The sequence below is a fragment of the Cynoglossus semilaevis genome, chromosome 13 (genome assembly GCF_000523025.1).
Source record: "Cynoglossus semilaevis isolate Cse_v1.0 chromosome 13, Cse_v1.0, whole genome shotgun sequence".
In the NCBI taxonomy this organism is placed as follows: Eukaryota; Metazoa; Chordata; class Actinopteri; order Pleuronectiformes; family Cynoglossidae; genus Cynoglossus; species Cynoglossus semilaevis.
Window position 1 is genome coordinate 5,634,978 of NC_024319.1, and position 19,855 is coordinate 5,654,832.

The window sequence follows — 19,855 nt, forward strand, 5'->3', positions numbered from 1 at the left end:
TCTATCTCTGTAGACATACAGTATGTGAGCACTGGTGTTTAAGAAAAGGGTTTTTTTTTTTTTTCAGTTTTTTCTTCTCAGTTTTTGTTACCGTGAAGTAGGTGGAGATGAGCTGAAGGCTGAGTTAATGTGAATGATAAATATTTTATCATGATGAACTGTGCTTTCATACCGCTGTTAAATCTATACCAAACCATTCAGTGTGTGGTCTGTGGATCACAGCATCCACCTTGATTAGACCCTCTAACTCCCACCATGACATTATGTAGAATTAACCATTATATTTTGGTTATGTATTATTCTCCTTTTTTTCCTCCTAACAATATTAGCACAGCGCCAATAAAATTACACCGTGTGGCTGTGATTGAACCTTCCATACTTCACCATTACCGTCCAGGCATGGTGGGAAACATACAGCAGCCTTTACTTATCATTATTAAAACAGAATTGGAGTTCATCCACTTCGGGCTCATGTAAAATATGGTGATCCAAACTGACAAATGTGGCTGTAATTCCCCTCATAATTTTATTACCATTTCTCTTTATATTGTTATTAAATGAACAGTCCGGTGATTTATGTCGCCGATTCCTGGGCTTATTTTAAACACACACACACACACCTGACCCTGTGAGCTTGGGTTCTTAATACTATATTATAGTAATCACTGTAAACACAGACAGCTTTGTAAATATCTTAGTCCACACACACACTGAACTGCTCCTCAGGTTGATGTGGCTGGGTCTGCATGGCACTGCCAGGAGAGCTGTCACACACACAGACACGTAGACTCAGGGGGAATTGGCACTAACATGGTGGTGGTGGGGGCTGAGGAGAACCAGGTATTTCACTTCCGATCAGTTTCCCAGCTGCAGTGAAGCATGCACACAAACACAGGAGCGCGATCACCGAGCTCAACGTTTAGTAAACACTGCTGCTGTAGAAGACATTTACAGCTGTGGCTCCAGGTTAATTCAGAAGAGTGGTTTTTTTTTATATAGTTACAGAGTTGAGGTAAAGCTGCACTTATGTGATCAATGCACATAAATAGAAACAAACATCCTACAGTAACGGGACCGATGCTCACGTGAGAAGATGAATGAGTGAGTATCAGCTCAGATTATTAAAGCAGCATTAGTGCACTGCTGGGGCTGATCTCAGCTGTGTGCTCGCTGTCCTGAGGGAGGGTTTCAGGCCAGCAATAAAAGCCTCTTCATCAATTTAACACACGTGCACATGCTCACACGGACACAGTAAAAAAATAAATAAAATAAAAATAACCAACAGACTCAGCACAACTTAACCATAATGCTAGGAGTGCGACCATGAGAACTATAACACTTGAACAACGGCAGATGAGTGAGGTTAAATGCGTCCAAGCACAATTTCTCAATGGAAAAAATAAATGTGGTTTTAAGATGAGTGAGGTTAAATACGTCCAAGCACAATTCCTCAATGGAAAAAATAAATGTGGTTTTATCTTGAAGTACAAAAAAAAATCACAAGGATCTGAACTCAAACTGTGTTGTTATTATCATTATATTGGAATTAAAACATTTGTCTCACTTTAACTTCATACACAGCGTGAGGCTCAAAGTCCGCGTGATATTAGCAGTGTGACCACACAAGGTGTGACCTGCTTTGGTTTTCGTCCTAGAATAGAAGTTATTTTTTTCCACACACATCTTAAGTGTTTACCTTAAACTGAATCATTTATGACCACGGCCACAGTGTCAACACTGACCAGCACGTATTGATTTTCAGTTTATTCCAAATGAATAAAATCTCATTCTACAGTAGAGATGCACACAGCGCATCGATTCACTCACTGGCCATTAGTAACAGGTCTGAACACAGACGCAGCATCAGTGGAATCATACACAGCATTTAATTCAGCAATTTTCACCTGATATCCAGCCAATCGTACAGTGAGGAGCATCACACCTTCAAGGTCTGTTATAAAACAATGTAGATACTACATTTTGTTTATTTTACAGTCTTTCTACTACCACGATGACGCATCTGTTGCTGTGGCATCATTTCTAATCCTTGTTTTTCACCAGTGGAGCAAAGCAGCCATGGATTCTGTCCAAATGCCCATGCTAATGGATTTTTTTTTCTTTGGATTTAAGCCTCAAAGGCCCTTTCAGTCTGAAGTGACAACAGCAGCAGCTGTTTTTAATCCAGCATCAACCTCTGCAGCAATACACAGAAGGAGGGAGAACAGTCCATCACTGTCTGGTGGCAAAAGGTTGGCAGTGTCAAACGTCAGCAGCAGAACTCTGTGCCCATTCCACATCGGCAGCAGCCTGTCAGTGCCATTACTGTTGCCAGTATAATGGAGGTCAACGCCACCATCAGTCATTGACTTAATCGAGGCAGGGGATGATTCCGTGAGCCTTCGAGCCAAGTTTCCACCTACGGCAGCCACGACCATGTGGTACAAGGAACTGTTTTCAAGGAGCTGAAGGGCTTTTTCCCTCCACCACCCTCCAGACTGACATTTCCCTCTCACATGTTCTTTCAGCACCATTCTATAACTCCTGCTTTACTCCCCACTATGACAAGGCCCACAGACATGAGATATAAAGGAGCAGTAGCACTTTTACGACATCCATGTCTCCATGTCGTCACAGTTCATGAAAAGAATGTCAAGCTTCCTCTTTAGCCAAGATCAAAAACAGTTCTGGTACTTTTATTCTGTACCTGGGTCCAATCTGAGAGAGTGGTCAACAACACCTCCATAGACTTTAGCTACTTCAACATCGGAACTTTTCTGACAACTTAAAATTATCTTCCAAGTACAACAGTAACATCAACAGTGCCCCCTGGGATCAATGAAGTATTTCTGATACCAAACACCACAGATCCTGTGATCCTGATATCGTCCTCAGTCCATGGTACTACTACAGTTGTAGTACCATGGCCATATACAATGCACAAGTATTAGACCTGAAAGTACACACATTTTTAAAATCTCTCAAAAAATAAAACAAAGAAATAAACTTGGATTTTTTAACATCACTGACTACTGAAGGACTTTTCTCAAAACTTTCCATCACAAAAGTTGTTGTGCCTTAATACAAAGATAAAAATCTGGCTCCAGTGGGAGGTGTTTGCCTCCATGTTTGCATGTAAACAGAGAAAAACGACGCCGGTATTACAGCTTAATAGCAGCTACAAATGATTATATGATATATGAACACAAAACCCTATCAGGTCAAATGACAGATCATCAAGTTATTCACCTGGCCTAGCAGGTGTGTTTGTCAGTGTGGGAAAGTCAAAGAAGATAACACTCAATGACTCGACTTTTTTCTCTAGTCATAAATTTGTGGCACAAAGAAAGTTTGCTCTGGGGAAATCTCTGAAAAGGTAGATTTGCATATTATTTGCATACGTAGGGGGGAGCAGCCAATGGCATGGGAGTGGTTTGTTTAATTTTGCATATCATGGACCAAAGGCCCTTGTGTGATTGGTTGTTGAAACTGAATGTGCAGACTGTTGCTTTATCTTCTGCCTGATAAAAAAAAAGGGTCCAGAGGCTGAGACAAACACCCTAATGTGTGTGTGTGTGTGTACGTGTTAGGCCTGGAGCCAAAGCATATGGAGGTGTGTGTATGTATGTGAAGAAGTGGATAAGGTCATTCCCGCTCTGAGAGCAGGTCATAAGTAGTGCAATATCTGTAAAATATTGTGTACATTTACTGTAGTCAGCAACATAAAGGTAAAATGGAGCAAAGGGTTTAAAATGAAGACCTGAATCACAGTGAATCAGAGTGAATTAAACTGACAATGGTTCACAAGATCATTAGAAATGTTAATTAACAGCAGGAGGTGTAATTTTCTTTTTTCTTTCCCTTTATACTTGTATATGTGGTACTTCTTTTACTACTTTTTAGAGTCAGTCTACATGCAGTACACCGGCTCATCTGGAACCAGACTGTACAAAGAAAAGCTGTTCTATAAACGCTGCAGAGTCAGCCAGAGTGTGTTCAGTAAATAGGGCTGTTATGTAAATAACTAATGACTTTTGTGCTCTTTTCGTAATTGCAAAAAATTGCCAAAATCATACTTTGTCGTCCAGTAAAGCTCTTTCGGTGATTACTCTAGAAACAGACTTGTTTTTTCCCCGCAGGGAGTTTCATTCTCACTGATTATCAGGCGTCTTTTGCAGCTTTTTTCAGGCAGGAAGTTCAGCAAAGTCCCATTTTGTATATTTATAGTACAGTGGAGGAGATGGGGGGGGGGGTTGAAAGGTTTCTTTCTCAGAATCATTAACCTCCTGTCAATTATTTCTCTTTCTGGACACATTTTCAGTACATCATCGAGACACACCTTCATCTGCTGCCATATTTTTTTACTTCAAACAGAACGACGCAATCAGGTCACTCAGCAGCTCTACGTACATTACATAAGTTTTAGGTTTTTTTAAGTGGTGACACATTTAACTCTACATGAGACACGGCTTCAGTCGTTGTACTGAAGCTGTCTCTGTTTGGATTTAGGATTTGAAGCGGAGTCCCATTGGAGCTGCGAGAAAGTTTAAGGGGAGTAATGTTATCGGTAAAGGTTTTAGTGATGGAAAAAACGCTCTACTGGAACAGATAGTAATGTCAGAATATCAAAGTTATACTCCAATCCTAAAATCATATCTTACTTGTAACTACTGCCTCCTTTGTTTTACCTGTCGTTTGATCCTTGGATGTTAGAAGACTAATATAGAGTACAGTGAAACAACGTGTAACTGGGATAACAAGGTTTTCCAGAAACAGCTCTAGTGTAGGATTCCCCTCTGGTCTTTATCTGTAGTGGATGATATATGAGGTCAAAGGCAAAAACATCTACAGTATGTATCAACAAGAGTGTGTTTAAGAAAGAGAAGAAGAAGAAGAAGAAGCCGACGGCAGCCTTGGGGGGGTCAATGTGATGTTCTCGGTGCTTCACACATGGACCCCACCATGACCCACTTTCTCCCATCCCACACATACATACAGCCCCCCCCACCCTTCACATTCCTACAAGTACACATACATGCATGTGTGCACACACATCCACATCTCACCCCTGTTATTTCTGCTTTCTACCCTCCATCCATTTTACCCTCCATCTCAAACACATCATCCGTCCTCCTCCACTGCCCCCATCCCTCATCTTTCACACGCACATTGGAAGAAGAAAAAAAACACACAGGGGCAGGCTGACCTTGGGATAGAATATGGTGGTGGTGGTTTATAGGGGTAAGCGTGATGGGGCAAAGGCTGGCTTTGGGGTGAATGGATACACTTGACTGAGCTAACAAGGCCCACATGGACTTACTGGATGATCGGTTGACCGGACAGGCCGCTGGACGCCGGGCAAAATGGCTGACAGGACAGGTGGGCTGTAGGGCAGGGCTGGGCACTGACCCAGTCCACAGGGTTGTGCATCACAAAACGGATACAGTGATCACTGTCACGGAAGTGAAGTTGGCAAGGACGTGGTAACTCACTGCCATGCAAGACTGACAGGACGAGGACGAGGACTCTCTGCTAAAAGTGTTTGGAAATAAATTCACGAAGCTGACTAGAACAGGTTTAAATCACGTCCAAATGAGTGGGTCATTTTATTTCTTTGAAAAGTTGAAATAAAAAGCAAAATAGGTCACTGAGAAGCTACGAGTCCAACTAGAAAAAAACATTGTTGAAGGAATTATGTTGAATGTATTGGAAGGTTACAAGGATGTTCTGATTTCATCCAACTTTAAAGTTGCACTCCATAATAAACAGGAGGAAATAACTTCATACTAACTGATTCTGTTCTAGGTTCTGGGGTCCATAACCCACAAGAAAAAAAAAAACAATGTGGCTCTGAAGGTGTAAACTGTAAATGTTCATAGATGTGTTGAATTGAACTGTATATGCCACAGCTATAACACACAAACACATCTATTTCACAGACATGTGATGTGAGAGGGTTCGTAACGTCAACTTGGACATGGTCTGATTGAGACAGGTTCAGTCCCTGATGAATGCACTTCTATCTAAAAGGTCTCCTCCTCAGAGAAAAGGGAAGAAAAAAAGGCTGTGTTAGTGCACATGTAGATGTGTGTGTGTGTGTGTGTGTGTGTGTGTGTAGGAGTATACACATGTTTGATGTGGGAAATCGTGAATGGGTCTTAAAGGACAGAAGTTTCACCTTCTATTGCATTTTACATGGACACAGTCACACAGGGATTCACCCACGCACATACTCTCTCTCTCTCTCTCTCAAACACACACACATGCACAAACACACACTTACACGAGCCTTGGGGTTTTGACAGTTGGTCTATCTGTCTAGCAGGATGAGCAACCACTCAGCCGTGGATGATAAAGCAATCAACTGTCATTAAGGAAACATCGACTGCAGCTACAAACACAAACACTTTCTCCTTCACTCACAGCCAGCAAACAGCCAACCACGACGCACTAACACTTGAGGTGACCAATGAAAACAACAGTCAGGGGTTTGTATGTTATTAATAATAAGTAACATTTTCATATAAATATCTTGATTCAAAATCTCAAAAGAAATACAGTATTGGCGTTTTTCCAAGGACAAATTCAGAATATTAAAATTGTTTATCAACTTAGGTCAAAGAAAACATGTTTGAGTAGCTAAGATTATTCCAATTTCACAAATTTGAGACTACTGAATAATGTAAAATAATGTAGATAAGTATTTATTTATTTATAATACAGGATTAAAGTTTTGTCACAGCGTTTATGGAGCTGTACAACCACCCAGGTCACACAGCATTCAGAGTGACAGAAAACTGAAACCACTGACATTGATCGACTGAACCTCTTTCTTTGAGCACGTTCCTGAGATCCAGACTGGCAGTAAAAAATAATAATAAATAATAAAATAACAAATTGAGTTCCATTCAGAACAATAATCATAGCATTTAACCAGCAGTCATGGCATCTCCTGCAGGGGAGGGAGAGGGAGTCTCAGGCTAATTTGCTGCTGTTCCTAAACACTTTCTGCAGACACTGGAGAAAACTGCACAAGCAGCACCACATCTCTCATTCTCATTAGCACTTAATCTTCTGATGCAACTACAGGGCAACTGCAGTGTGTAAATGTGTGTGTATGTGTATGAGAGTGTACAAGAAGTGCACAGCCAGGGTTCATTCATCGCCACAACAATAAGAGTTACAATATTAGTTGTCAGACATTTTGCCATTAGGTAAGTATTGTTAGTACAATAATACCTTGAGATACGACAATCTGTTCTAGGATCGAGATCATAACTCAAGGTGCTCGTAACGTACATAAACTTAGAATTAACTTAACTTTTATTTATTTTCCTATTTCTTTTTTCTTTCTTTAGCGGGCACCATGCTCATATTTATCGTCAATTTTATGCTTTATTTCCATGGCCATCATGCCTTTCTTCTCCTCACTACCATCCTTACCACTCACTTTCTTCACTATTTTAAAGAACAATGCACAAAATAGAGAGAAAATCATGTTGATAACGCAAACACAATACGGGAAACTCGCAGGAAATGCCTACGGAAGTCGACGAACACCTGACCAGACACCTAGCGTCGGGGTCTGTTAGCGTGCTCGTATCTCAAAACTTTACTCGTATCTCAAAGCAAAAGTTTGCTCAAAGGCTTGCTCGTATCTCGAAATACTCGTATGGCGGGGCGCTTGTACCTCAAGGTATTACTGTAGTGTTTTAAGTTGTTGGGTTGATGTGACAAAGAGAGACTGGGAAAGTAGGAGGACATAAAACATCTGTGTGTAAAAATCTACATGTACAGTACTTGGTGTAAAAGAAGATCGAGGTAGAGTCATGTGCAGAGAGAGATAGAGATAGTTTGGGAGAAGACGAGGTAAAAAAGGAACAAGGTGGAGAATGATAAACATGTGGAGGATCAGACATAAAGAGAACAAAATAACAAGAGAGCGCAGGGGAGAGACCCGGCATTAGAAGATTAAGTGGGGGTATCTCAGTGAAAAATAGTAGGCAGCCAGAGCTGAAGAACGATTAATGCTGCAAGCCAAGCCAACCGCTAATTTGGATGGCACAAGTTCTGCTTCTACTGGGCAAGAGGATGGAGTCGATCTGTCTCTCCCTATATCTGATCGTAGACAAAGAGGTTGCACCTGGGTCCTGTTCTGGGTCTAAAAATAGTAGAAACTACTCACAAATGGGAAACGCAAACAGTTAATTACAAGTCGTCTCACAATGAGGAACATTAAGGAGAGCCGGTAGTTGGAAACTTAAAAAACAGTCGTGGTGGGTTTGTAATTAAAAAGAGTATGAAATATGAGGAGTTGTGCATGAACTGTTAACTTTAGAAACAATCGCTGCCGGAGTTGATAAGAAAGACTTAAGAGTCCATGCTGTACATGGGGATTGTGGGAGGAGGGTGCAACAAAGGGAAGTAATGATGTGGCGGCGGAGTCCCTGTGATTTTAAATGTGCTGTAACTGTGATTTATTGAGACGCATGCAGGCAGTGGATGGAAACCAGGCCTAAATAGATTTTTACCATTACGCATTTCACCTTGCATAGATAGGATGATTTGAAGCCTTGGGTTCATGCAGTAATTGGGGCCAATCACGAGTCTGCAGCTCAGACAGAAAACCATTATGATCATCAGTGCAGGGAGGAAAGATATTTCACACAGTGAGAGAGGCATTATTAGAGTCAAGGGCACAAAAGTCGCTGTTTCTGGCAGACAGCGGGGCCTGGGAGGTTACTGACTGACAGCGTAATGTACCAGTGATTTCATTTTTACCACACAGCTCAGGATGAAACATGACACGATCCTTCACTTCCCAGATGGAAGCCAGTATTAATTGTCTCCTCATTATTAACACCGTCTGAAGAAAGAATATAGCATTTAGACCAGTTGAAAAGAGGAAAAAGTCTGGGTTGATGACCTTTAAGTGGCACAACCCCGGTATCTGACACGCTGCAATTTGCAATTCAGTTCAACTCCACTAGAAACTTATGGTCAAGGGGGCAAAACAGTGGGAAACAGTTACAGTGGAGACGGCGTTCAGGAACGCTGCGGTTGTTGTTCCAGGTCAGAACAACAGACGGTCTGTCATTGAACAAGTCCTTTTTTTTCTTCATGCTTTTAACTGGTTTAAAAGCAACACTGCAGACTGTTAGATGAGGCTCTCGCATGCTCTTTGACTTGACCCATGACACTTCACCAGTGTGGTCTGAATGCGGTCAGTTAGACATGTATGGACTTGTCTGAAAGCAACCCAGAGAAATGGAGGTTTGTCACTGCATGAATAAGCACCGTCTGAGTTAAAGATGTAAAAAACATGTAGCTGTCTGACTCACTCCAGCAGGTGGTGCCGCAAAAGCATTTTGAATCCTTGTTCGGCAAGAACAATATTGTTTCAAAAAATATTAATCACAGTAAGTTGTATATACTGTATATATAGCAAGGAGCTCCCCTTTTTTGTGGACCTACGGACCTCCAACAATTGTGCATCAAAATGTAAACCTACATCCATGTAGCAAAAATCGTCGGTGTTCTCTGAGGCTATGCTAAGCTAATGCAACCGCAGCCTGTCCATTTTTTCCTTTGTGTCTATCGATAACAGTGCTGCATCGTAGCTGATAAGTGTTTTGTTTTTTACTACTTCGTAAAAATTCTTGTTTCCCTTGTGCAACTGCACGGCTGCACCCATTTCCCATGAACTGTCCTTGGTGATGTGGTAAATATATTACACACTCCACTGGAGAACTGCAAGTACATCAATGGTCATTTTTGCAAGATCATTCTATGAACACAACCGTCTCTGAAGTATCTGTATCAACAATGACAACATCTAATGAGATCAGGTCGTCTCTGAAGTACAATAACAAAACAATGACAACATCTAATGAGATCAGGATTGAGATAATGAATAAATGTATAACATAAAAACAGCTACTGTAAAACTAATGTGACAATTCTGGCTCTGTGAATTTAATCATGGCTCCACTAATTCTCTTAAATGTTTTAATAAATATTCAACTGTTCAATCATCAACTGTTAGAAGTTTAAACTACGACGGAGGATTAGTCTAATTACTACAATTTATTCTTCTTTAATAAAGAAATGTACACATCCTAAAAAAGGAATATAATTGGGTATAACCAGGGTTTTTTCCCCCACATAAAAGACTAAATGTATGTGTACGTGTGTGTGCGCGTGCATGGGTGTGCCTTAGAGTCAACTGTCAAAATTATGCACCCCATGGCAACCTCGCTCTGTTCCTCATTTCACAACAATAACAGACCTGGCAAATATTGACACACTATTTCTCTGACATTACAAAAGCGATTATATTTGCTGTTTGCCCTAGGAGATGGCAGTTTATATTCAATGAAGTGTGTGTGTATTTGTGCGTGTTCCATTTCTTCCACCTGTCACTGACAGAAACATAGAGGAGAAAAGTAAAGAAAAAAAGTGACGAATAAAACAAAAAAAACACCTGCTTGTAAAAGCTCACCTGTCGTGAGAGAATACTGAACATATGAAAGTAAATGATTACGTGAAAGTTACTTAACACAGCAGCTATAATGGTGTCTTTTTTTATTATTATTTATATTATTTTTTTTTTGCACTAGGTGCCAGAGTGCAAAATCCCAGCAGTAGGTGTTAATCAGAGTGGGAAAAAAAAGTGCAAGAATACAGCAGGTGAATTGACAGGTTGATACCAGACATACAGTAGGCATCATGAAATACAAGTCAGATCTAATTAACAACTGTCATAAAAATGTGGCATTCTGGAAAGTCTAAAATAAAGACGCCTATTTGGCTAGTTTAAGTAGATTGACTGACATCATCAGTGCATGTTGGTTGTTAATCACACCAGTGTTGATTTACACTGTTTTGCCTCATGTCTGGTTCCTCAAATGTCTATTCTACAAGACATTTTGTTTGAATAGGAAATGTCTATTCTATTCTAAATACATTGGTTTTAGAATTAAGGTATAAAAATAAATGTTTAATTTTTTGAAAATGGTGCAAATTGTGACACTGAAATTAACACATGTAATTATGAACATTAAGATTTAAACACAGACATGTGTTAACACTGAGCATCCATTTCTAACGATCTGATGACCTAACTAGAAAGTGTTTAGACGGACGTAGCCGTCCAGCGGTGAACCAAACTCCTGATTTTATGAGTTTTATAATAAACAAGAAAAATGTCAAGGTGTAAACTCAGAGACATCTTGAAGCAACAAACAGGCTGTTAATTAGAGCTGTTCAGGATGACACACACTTCCACACACTTCAGCCGATGAAAGAAAAAACACATATGGTGTTAACATGTGAAGACATGCCTTTAAGTTGAGTGTTTTGTGCACATTTGGGTATATACAGTACACAGAGCGTGTCTCGCTCCAGCTGAATGTTGCCGTAGCATCAGTGTGACCAACATCTAAATAGAACAGCTAAACTGTCGAGCCAAAGCAGACTGGGGAAAACTACGGCCTGTGGGCCTGATACGGCCCCCTGGGCTTTTTAATCCGGACCACCAAACACTGGTTGTAAAGTGTCGTAAGACTGATGTCTGATGATTTCTGTTGATGCCACTAGATGGCACCAGACATCAAATGTGTCAAATCATGTTTGAAAGTTCAAATTGTTTCTTGTACACTTAACCATTACTGAACTAATCAAAACCCTCAGCCTTGGACTGCAAAAAGGTGATTAAAAAAAAATATAGTCAATATATGACTCACGGTCAAATTCTGAACCTCATGTTGGCCCATGAGCCAGATTTCTCAGAAACAGACTGTTGGCTACTGTCTCCACGCTCTCCTGCACTCTGTTGCAGGGTCCTCTGAAACAGACTACGTCAGCAGTGGACGATCAAAACCCTCAGCCTTGGACAGCAAAAAGGTGATTAAAAAAAATATAGTCAATATATGACTCAGAATACACGGAAAACTACAGTATGTCAACAACAACAAACCAAGGTGTCGGTCAGGGAACCAAAATCCTGTACATAATTTCTGTTGTGGTACTTGACCTTCCCAACAGCCTGATGGGTAAATATTACACATCGACGTAACCTAAATCCCTCTCAGTCTCAGGTTCATCTTTTCTTATCCGTGTGTTTATCAGCCCCAACCAGTTCTGTGCAGTGATAAGCACTAACTGTTGCACAGTGAGTGTTTGACATGCAGATCAGGACGTGGCTCTGAGATATAACGTTTGAATGCTTATTCTAACTGAAACATGAAGGGTGTCATATTTCTGATCACAAAGACGAGAGTCACATGTGTAGAAGGAGTAACACGTACTTTCATGTGGCATTACTCAGCAGAAGACAAGGTTTTTGAATAGTCAGGTCTGTGGAATCTATATATATAAATATTTGTCTTTGATATTGCAGTATGCTCACAGGCTGCTGGTGTATATTTCTGTGGAGTTTGCTCGTTCACGTACTTTATGATACTCATGTTTTGTGCCACGGTCATGCAGATTGGGAGTAAGATAAAGTAGACAGTCTTTTTTTTTTCTCCCCTGCAGCTACACATCTGAGTGTGAGACCACAGCTGTGTGTCTTCACATGCGTGCAGTAGACCAGTGCTGTTGCTGGGACTTCCTCCAGTTCCTCAGAAACCCTCATCATATACTTCAAATACTGATAATGGGGAAAAGCTTTTCTTTTTTTCAACTGGTTAAAATATAAAGACAAGAGCAAAAACCAGGAAAACTGACATTCTAAGAGCTCCACAAAAAATGTTTTGTAAAATAATCTTTAACACAAGCATAAAAACACTTAATAGGTCTTAATACAACCTTTCTGAAAGATTTGGTAGGTGAACATAATCACTGTATACACCAAAGACCAATTTACTGAGACCAACACCAAACATGTCATTAGGGCTGGGAATATTATCACATTAAAATGATGATTCATTTGTGAAATTATTCAGATTAAGTTTCTTTATTTAATTTAAAATACGAATGGAATGAGGTGGACCGTGTATCCAATAACTTCACCATCCATCCACATCGTTATCAATAAATAAGATGTTGTTTACACACACTATGGGAAATAATTTTTATTTCACTGCTCTTTTTGTTCTATTTAAGAACGTTGATTTACCTCAGTTTATCAGGATTATTTTCTCTATTTAGAAAAAAAAATCATGAGACAACTTCTAGATTCTGTACTTTTAAGTTCCCTTCAAAAACAGTTTCGCATTAATTTCACCACAGTTGATGGTAATAAAAAAATGCAACTAAGAAGCCCCCTGTTGGACATTGCAGTAACTGCTTTCAGACCGTCTGAGGCTTCGTCTAAGTAATTAATCCTGAAATCCTAAATTCCATGTTCGAACAGATAATCAAGTTTCTGTCAAATGGGACAAATGAAACACATGCATATAAACAAGTTTAACTCCAAGCTAAAGAGGCCTGCCTCAAAAGCAAGCTGTCTCAGTTTTGCCTTTGCAGCCAACGGAGCGCTCACATATTTATGTTCCACATGTTAAGCGTCCTAATTTGATTAATTGTAATAATTAGACCTTCCTCAGCTTATTTTTTATTTCAGTTTTGGAATTGAAACAATTTGGGTCATCTGGTCCCTTATTCCCAAATCCAGGTTCAGGGACATGCAAATTAGATGCAAATACCATGGAAAGTGAGAACTAGTTATGAGCAGGGTAATAAATACTGAATTTAGCCTCTTGGCATTCCAAAAACAGCCATTTGGGGTTCTCATGCAAATGATATGCAAATAAGCCAGGCCCAGAAAGCTTTCATTTCTGTGATACAGAGATGATTGGTAGGTTTCCTAGTGGGATCATAGAGGCAGAAGAACATTGGCTTGCACTGATGATGTTTAGGAGGTTTGAAGCCAGCACACGTTGCTCTCCACCGACTTTCATGAACAGATGGAGAGACGGGCAGAAAGAAGACATTAGGAAAAGGTGAAAGTAAGAAAAGAAGTGTTTTTTTTTTAAAGTAAACCTCAAAACTGTTCAGTGCTGATTAGGGGATCAGTGTCAAGATGAAATATGAGAAAGAAATACAATTACAAATCAGGGGCTGAACTGTGGGTGGTAGGATATGGTAGTGAGTATTAAAAGGGAAAAAAAAGATTTTTAGGAAGAGAAAAGTTTGGTAAGAGACATCATGACAGACTGTAAATGAGGAGGGAGAGGAAAAAAAACACCTATTCCAGTTAAAATGTCGCCTCACATCGCACACACACCCACCCACACAGAAAACACACTCAATGTTGTTCTTCTTCTGTCTGCTCTTCTGCTGCGTCGGAAATATTCACTTTCATGTTTTTTAAACGAAGCCCTGAACTTATCACCTGAGCGTTCTACCTGCATTATAAATCCATTGAAAACACGCACAATGCAAATCCTTTTTATCGGAGCCTTTACCCTTCAACACAAACATAACCTTGATGCTGATAGCGGGGAAAAGATTGTGGATGTTTGTGGGTAGATATATGTTATAAAAGGCTGCGCTGCTGAATGAAGGCTGTGTGTGTGTGTGTGTGTGTGTGAAAGCTCACTGATGTGCAACTTAAATACATTCCCTTTACAAAACACACTGATTAAATCTGATCAGTTTGTGCAAAAGCCCTGGATTTTGCATTCATCTTTAATTATATTATATAATATTGACACTGGACATGGCTTTAGTCAAATAAATGCAGCAACACTGCACATTATAATGTGTTTGGCTTAAAAGAGGCAGAGACTAAATAATAATAAATTACATTTTTCTGCCAGGGCCACGCTCATTAAAAATACATACTGTCACTAGCAGATCGCAGATCTCTTCCTTAAAAATCTGAATAGAGAAAAAAATACTGCCGTCACCTCCATGTAACAGATAATCAGGTGGAATTGTTGGAAACATTAAAAAGGCACTGAGATGCCTGCGGCCATTCTGAGTGCACATCATTCTGTGTGCTCCAGTGTGTGTCTCTGTGCATCTCTGCATGAATAGATTAGAAAGGTGGGGTAGACATGAAGCCAAATCCCAGAGAATCTTATTAATAAATCATAACAAAATGGAACAATTTAAATTGTTTTCTGTATTAAATAATAGATGTTGTTTTGCTAATCAAGGCTCAGTTTATTTCAGGGGGAAAATACATTTTATACTATCCCAAAAAAATAAAATAAATAAAAATCTAAAACTGACCAGAGCCTAGTGAGGCTTGAAGATGATGAATCAAACATTCAAACAGATTCCACTGAAAACAGATGGCATCAGAATTATCCAGTGTCCTGTCACAGTCATTATATGCTAATCCACTTTATTGTTCAAGCAGATTACAGGTCACAGCAAATGAGAAAACCCTGTGGCTAGCACATGACACACTGAGGTCGACTACCGATGTTGAGGCTTGACTTTAAACAATTAAATAACGTTCTAGTGCCCCATCAAATTTATTTTAAAGCCACACTGAAATCCAGTTCAGTGTGCAGTGCCAATTCTGACCAGCAGAAGCTGTCTGCCAACAGGCATGAATGACTAGGTTGGAAGACATAGGTATGATGAAGTCGAAAGATGCACAGTCTCATGTGTACTTGGATCAATAAATAAGAGCCCATGCATACACACAAAAACTAAGCTATCCCTATAATAACAGGGCAGTAAATATTGAGTAGAGTCACGTTAACTGGCAAAAATGAAACTCTTTTTGCCTGCTTTGAAGAAGCTGACAGGGGAGTAACTTATCAAGTGCAAGGTTGAAGAGTTCCGTTAGGGAACTGGACATGAATGTTTTTCATGTCCAAGTGCAACTTTGTGAGTTTAGGATCAGAATGACCCGTTTTCAATGTCATCCACTCCCTTTCGTTCCCTTACAGTTCCCTCATCATGCAAGAAAAAACAGAAACAAATAATCAAGAAAATGTTATTTCCACATGAGGATAGAGCATGTGGTCATCCATCATCGATCGAACACAATCTTGTGAAGACAACAGCAGAATTTCATTTGAAGGGTAAAAAACCAACAGCATGTGCTCATGAACATGTACAGGAGTCAGCAGAGGTGGTCTGAGGACATTCATCAGAGTCAGCCTCGGAAATCAAACGCTGACAGATATATGTCTGTACTCTCGCACAGGCACAGGCCCGTAATTATAAGTTCAGATCAGATATCAAAAGGCAGTGTCTGTCTGGAAGATTAGAAGGAGCATCTGTCTGCCATATGGAAAACCACCAATCCTCAATAAACTTCACACACTTCTATCCGCATGTGCACGTATCCGAGCGCTTGTGCATTTGATCCCACCTCTGAGGAGGGAATAAATACGCGAGAGACGGAAACAGACAAATGAGTACTGGAGCAGATCTGGGGGGGAAAAAACCACACATACTTTTTCAATTGGGCTGAACTAAGCACAGTCACAACAGTTCATTTCAGTTCAGTCTAAATCAAGTCAACACGAAATACGAAGCAATCGATCTCATACCTGGCTTAACTTCACCTGTGCTTACTCAGCTGTTGTTCGTCCCTGAAGATCTGTGATGCTAATCGAACCACTGTGATAGGGTGAGCATGGATAGAAACTTAGGGCCAGTTGTTCCGCACCGCACTGAAGCCTGAATACTTTCTCTGGCCTTCACTCACATGACCCCGAAGGCAAGCATTGTTGAAGCCCTCAAACACATCCATCACCATGTTGATATATACGACGCACGCAAAAGGTGAAATCATCTTACGATGATGTTCTTATGTGGTTACAGCAGTGGGTGTGAGAGCAAAGCCGAAAACAACTTTTGGCAAACTATCTTAAAAATAGTCCACCCTCGCCAAAGTCTGGATTTCCTCGATCGTTGACAGGTTTCACGCATCACGTACTTAAGCGTGCCTATGAGGTTGTGTAACCTAGGTGTACTTGCGCTCACACTAGCCATAAAATCCGGACTTTAGGGGGCAAAAGCATAAGCATGGTACATAAAATTAAAAACAAAAAAAAGCCTCCTGTGAACACAGCTCAGATAAGTAAAAAAAAAACCTCCTGTGAACACAGCTCAGATAATAAACTGGATTAACAATCCCACACACAAAAATGACTCGTATTGTATACATTAACAATGCCTCACTGGTCAAGCCGGGTCCCACCGGTGTTTCAAGTAGAGCTGGGTGATCAAGGTATCTTTGATGATAATAATTGAGAATGAAACCACTGCTTAAATCAGCCCGGGCTTTTAATTTGACTTTATCTAGTATCTGTGTCCTGACACAGAAATCCACCACATAGCAAATTCATTTATATGTATGAGCTAGAGATCAGACAGAGTCGAATGTAAAATTAATTTATTACAAAGGGAAAACACGCACAAGCACCTGAGCCCAGCGACACAAACACCGTCATACAGAACTGAAGTGCTTGTGAGGAACTGTGATTCTTCAGCACACTTCAGTATTCCCAACGGAGACTATATAAAAAGAGGACATTGCTATCAGAGTTATGGCTACAGTGTAGAAGGAGGATTCCTGGGAATTCCTTCCTGCAAAGTTTCGGGAAAAACATGGTTATTAAACCATGATTGCTTATTTTATGATGATTCAATTTGTTTCTCTGACAGGAATTAAATTTGAATATAAGAGACAGACGTACAGATGATTTAGGCGTAACTCCTGAGCTTTGTTCAATTAAATGCAACTTTTTTCAGTGACAATAAGCAAACGTGACTCTGTTTCTACTTTCTGGTCCATAATTCCCAACTCTAACATGAAGACAATGTCAATTACTAACCTTTTTAGGGGTAAAAAAAAAGAGTCACTTTGTTTTTTGCAAACTGAAAACCATTTTTTGGAGTCACGGTGGGTTTGTCATTTTTAGATTTGAGATTTTATTAAACATGTTTCTATACTTACTGTACTGTAATGTGGTTATTATGATGAATTCACACCTGAATCTTGAGTTTACACTCCTACATTGCTGGGTAGTACGGCAGTTTGTTTTGTAACCATATGAAACTAGAACACTGTTCACCCCCCCACTGTTCACCCCCACGCATCCACCCCACATTCAACTGCCTTCCTCTGTGCACAGCACGTACGGCTATAAATACACCTACCATAGACATACACACACAAACATCTCAGGAAAAACTGCTCAATCACTGGTACAGTACGGTGATATAAACATGTTGCATTTCACACATTAAGACACATGTGGTGCTGTTGCACTGCATGGAAAGTGGAGTTGCTAATTCACTGTTTTTTAACTTTGGGGTCGCAGCCCAAGGGTGGCCTGAAATGTCTAGTGGTTGATAAAAAAAATGATAAAAACACAACACACACTTCATTTTACTGTGTTGCAAATACTAATTTGGGTACTCCGTATTTGCATGATAGTAAAACAAACACTGGGGTCACTGAATAAGGTTGCAACAACTGGGCAAATGTGAATTAGCTAATGAACCAATATGTCACAACAGTTGTTTTTTTTACTGCTGAAGATGTTGCTGGTTGAATAAATTGATAGAATCCATCTGAAAGCTCATGTTCTGATGCTGTTTTGCTGATTTATCTACAACGCGGCAGTTCCTCTGATACATATCATTCCATCCGATATTCAGAAAAGCTCCCAAATTTATACAAAACAAACGCAGGACTTCAAACAGATTTTCTTTGTTTTCACTCCCAAGTAGCCAGTACTTTGTTTCTGCAGGTGGCCTCGCATGCAAAGCCACACAGGACAATAAATAAAACTCAACCCTGCTTTCCATATCAGTTGGTGCCCAATGAGCAACGCTGCTGATAGCTGAGCACGGCACACCAACTCATCAAACAGTGGCTATTTTCCTAAACAACGCCACAGGGAGAAAAAAGGGGAGAAATGCCTGCAAATGGACCTTGAAAAGTTGTCCGACTGCACGTCCTTGAACGTCTCCACCTCAGTTTCTTTGCTTTTCATCTACATGTCACCCACTCACATTCTCCACCCACACCAACAGCCTGACCTGCCATGTTAATTACAAACGTCTTTTAAGCTTTAATTTCCTCTTCATGAGGAAAATTACATTTTCTCTGCCAGTTGAATCCGGATGACAGGAAAAATGCTAAGAACTCTCTTTGAGTTTGTAAATGAACAGACAAGCTAATTACTGAAAAACAGAGAACGTGACAATGAGTTGTCAAATGTCAAAGAATACAAATTATCCTGATTTGGTTCTTTGGTGCTCGGCTTTCGAGGGTCAGAAACAACACGGTTTGTCTCCCAAAAACAATACGTCTTGTACTTGTGTCAGAAAAGGACATTTTGCTCAGACTGACATCAGCTCCTGTTCAACTTCATCCCCACACAGAGAAGGTCACTTTAAAGGGCAGCTGGTGATTTTAATGGTCTGCAATTCAGAAGGCAAGCGTGTGTCCAGTGTGATGTTCCTATAGAACTGACCAATTACTGTGAACGTAGTAAGTGATTAGCAAACAGTTCATGGTTCTCTTTATTCCTTCTACACAGAGAAGCAAGAAGAATCTAAGTCTGCAGAAAGACAAACGCCAATGTTCTAATATTGGTGTTTATGTACTATATTTACTTCACGTTTACTTGACGTAAATAAGGATTACTCCAAATTTCAAAAAGGAAATTTCCTAGTTTTTCTTTAAGTTTTCTTTTGGAATCCAGTCCCAGACCAGACGGGATGGTTCAGTTGGCCGGATTTGGCCTACGGGCGACCAAATAAGACAAACACTGAGGAAACGAGTTTGCGTCAGTTTTTGACCCCTGGGCAACCAGAGCTGTTGGTTCTGTCCTCATCAGGAGACACGCTCCCTGTTGGTAACATTAAGGCCCAGCCTTTGCATATTCACCTTTAACCCCCACCCCCCACCCCCCCACAGAATGACCTC

At 40.2% G+C, this 19,855-nt stretch overlaps 1 protein-coding gene across 1 annotated transcript in view; it reads right to left on the minus strand.

Moving 5' to 3' along the window:
* Window positions 1–19,855, minus strand: part of cdkal1 (CDK5 regulatory subunit associated protein 1-like 1) — a 182,052-nt gene that overhangs the window by 154,282 nt on the left and 7,915 nt on the right. The window lies entirely within an intron of this gene.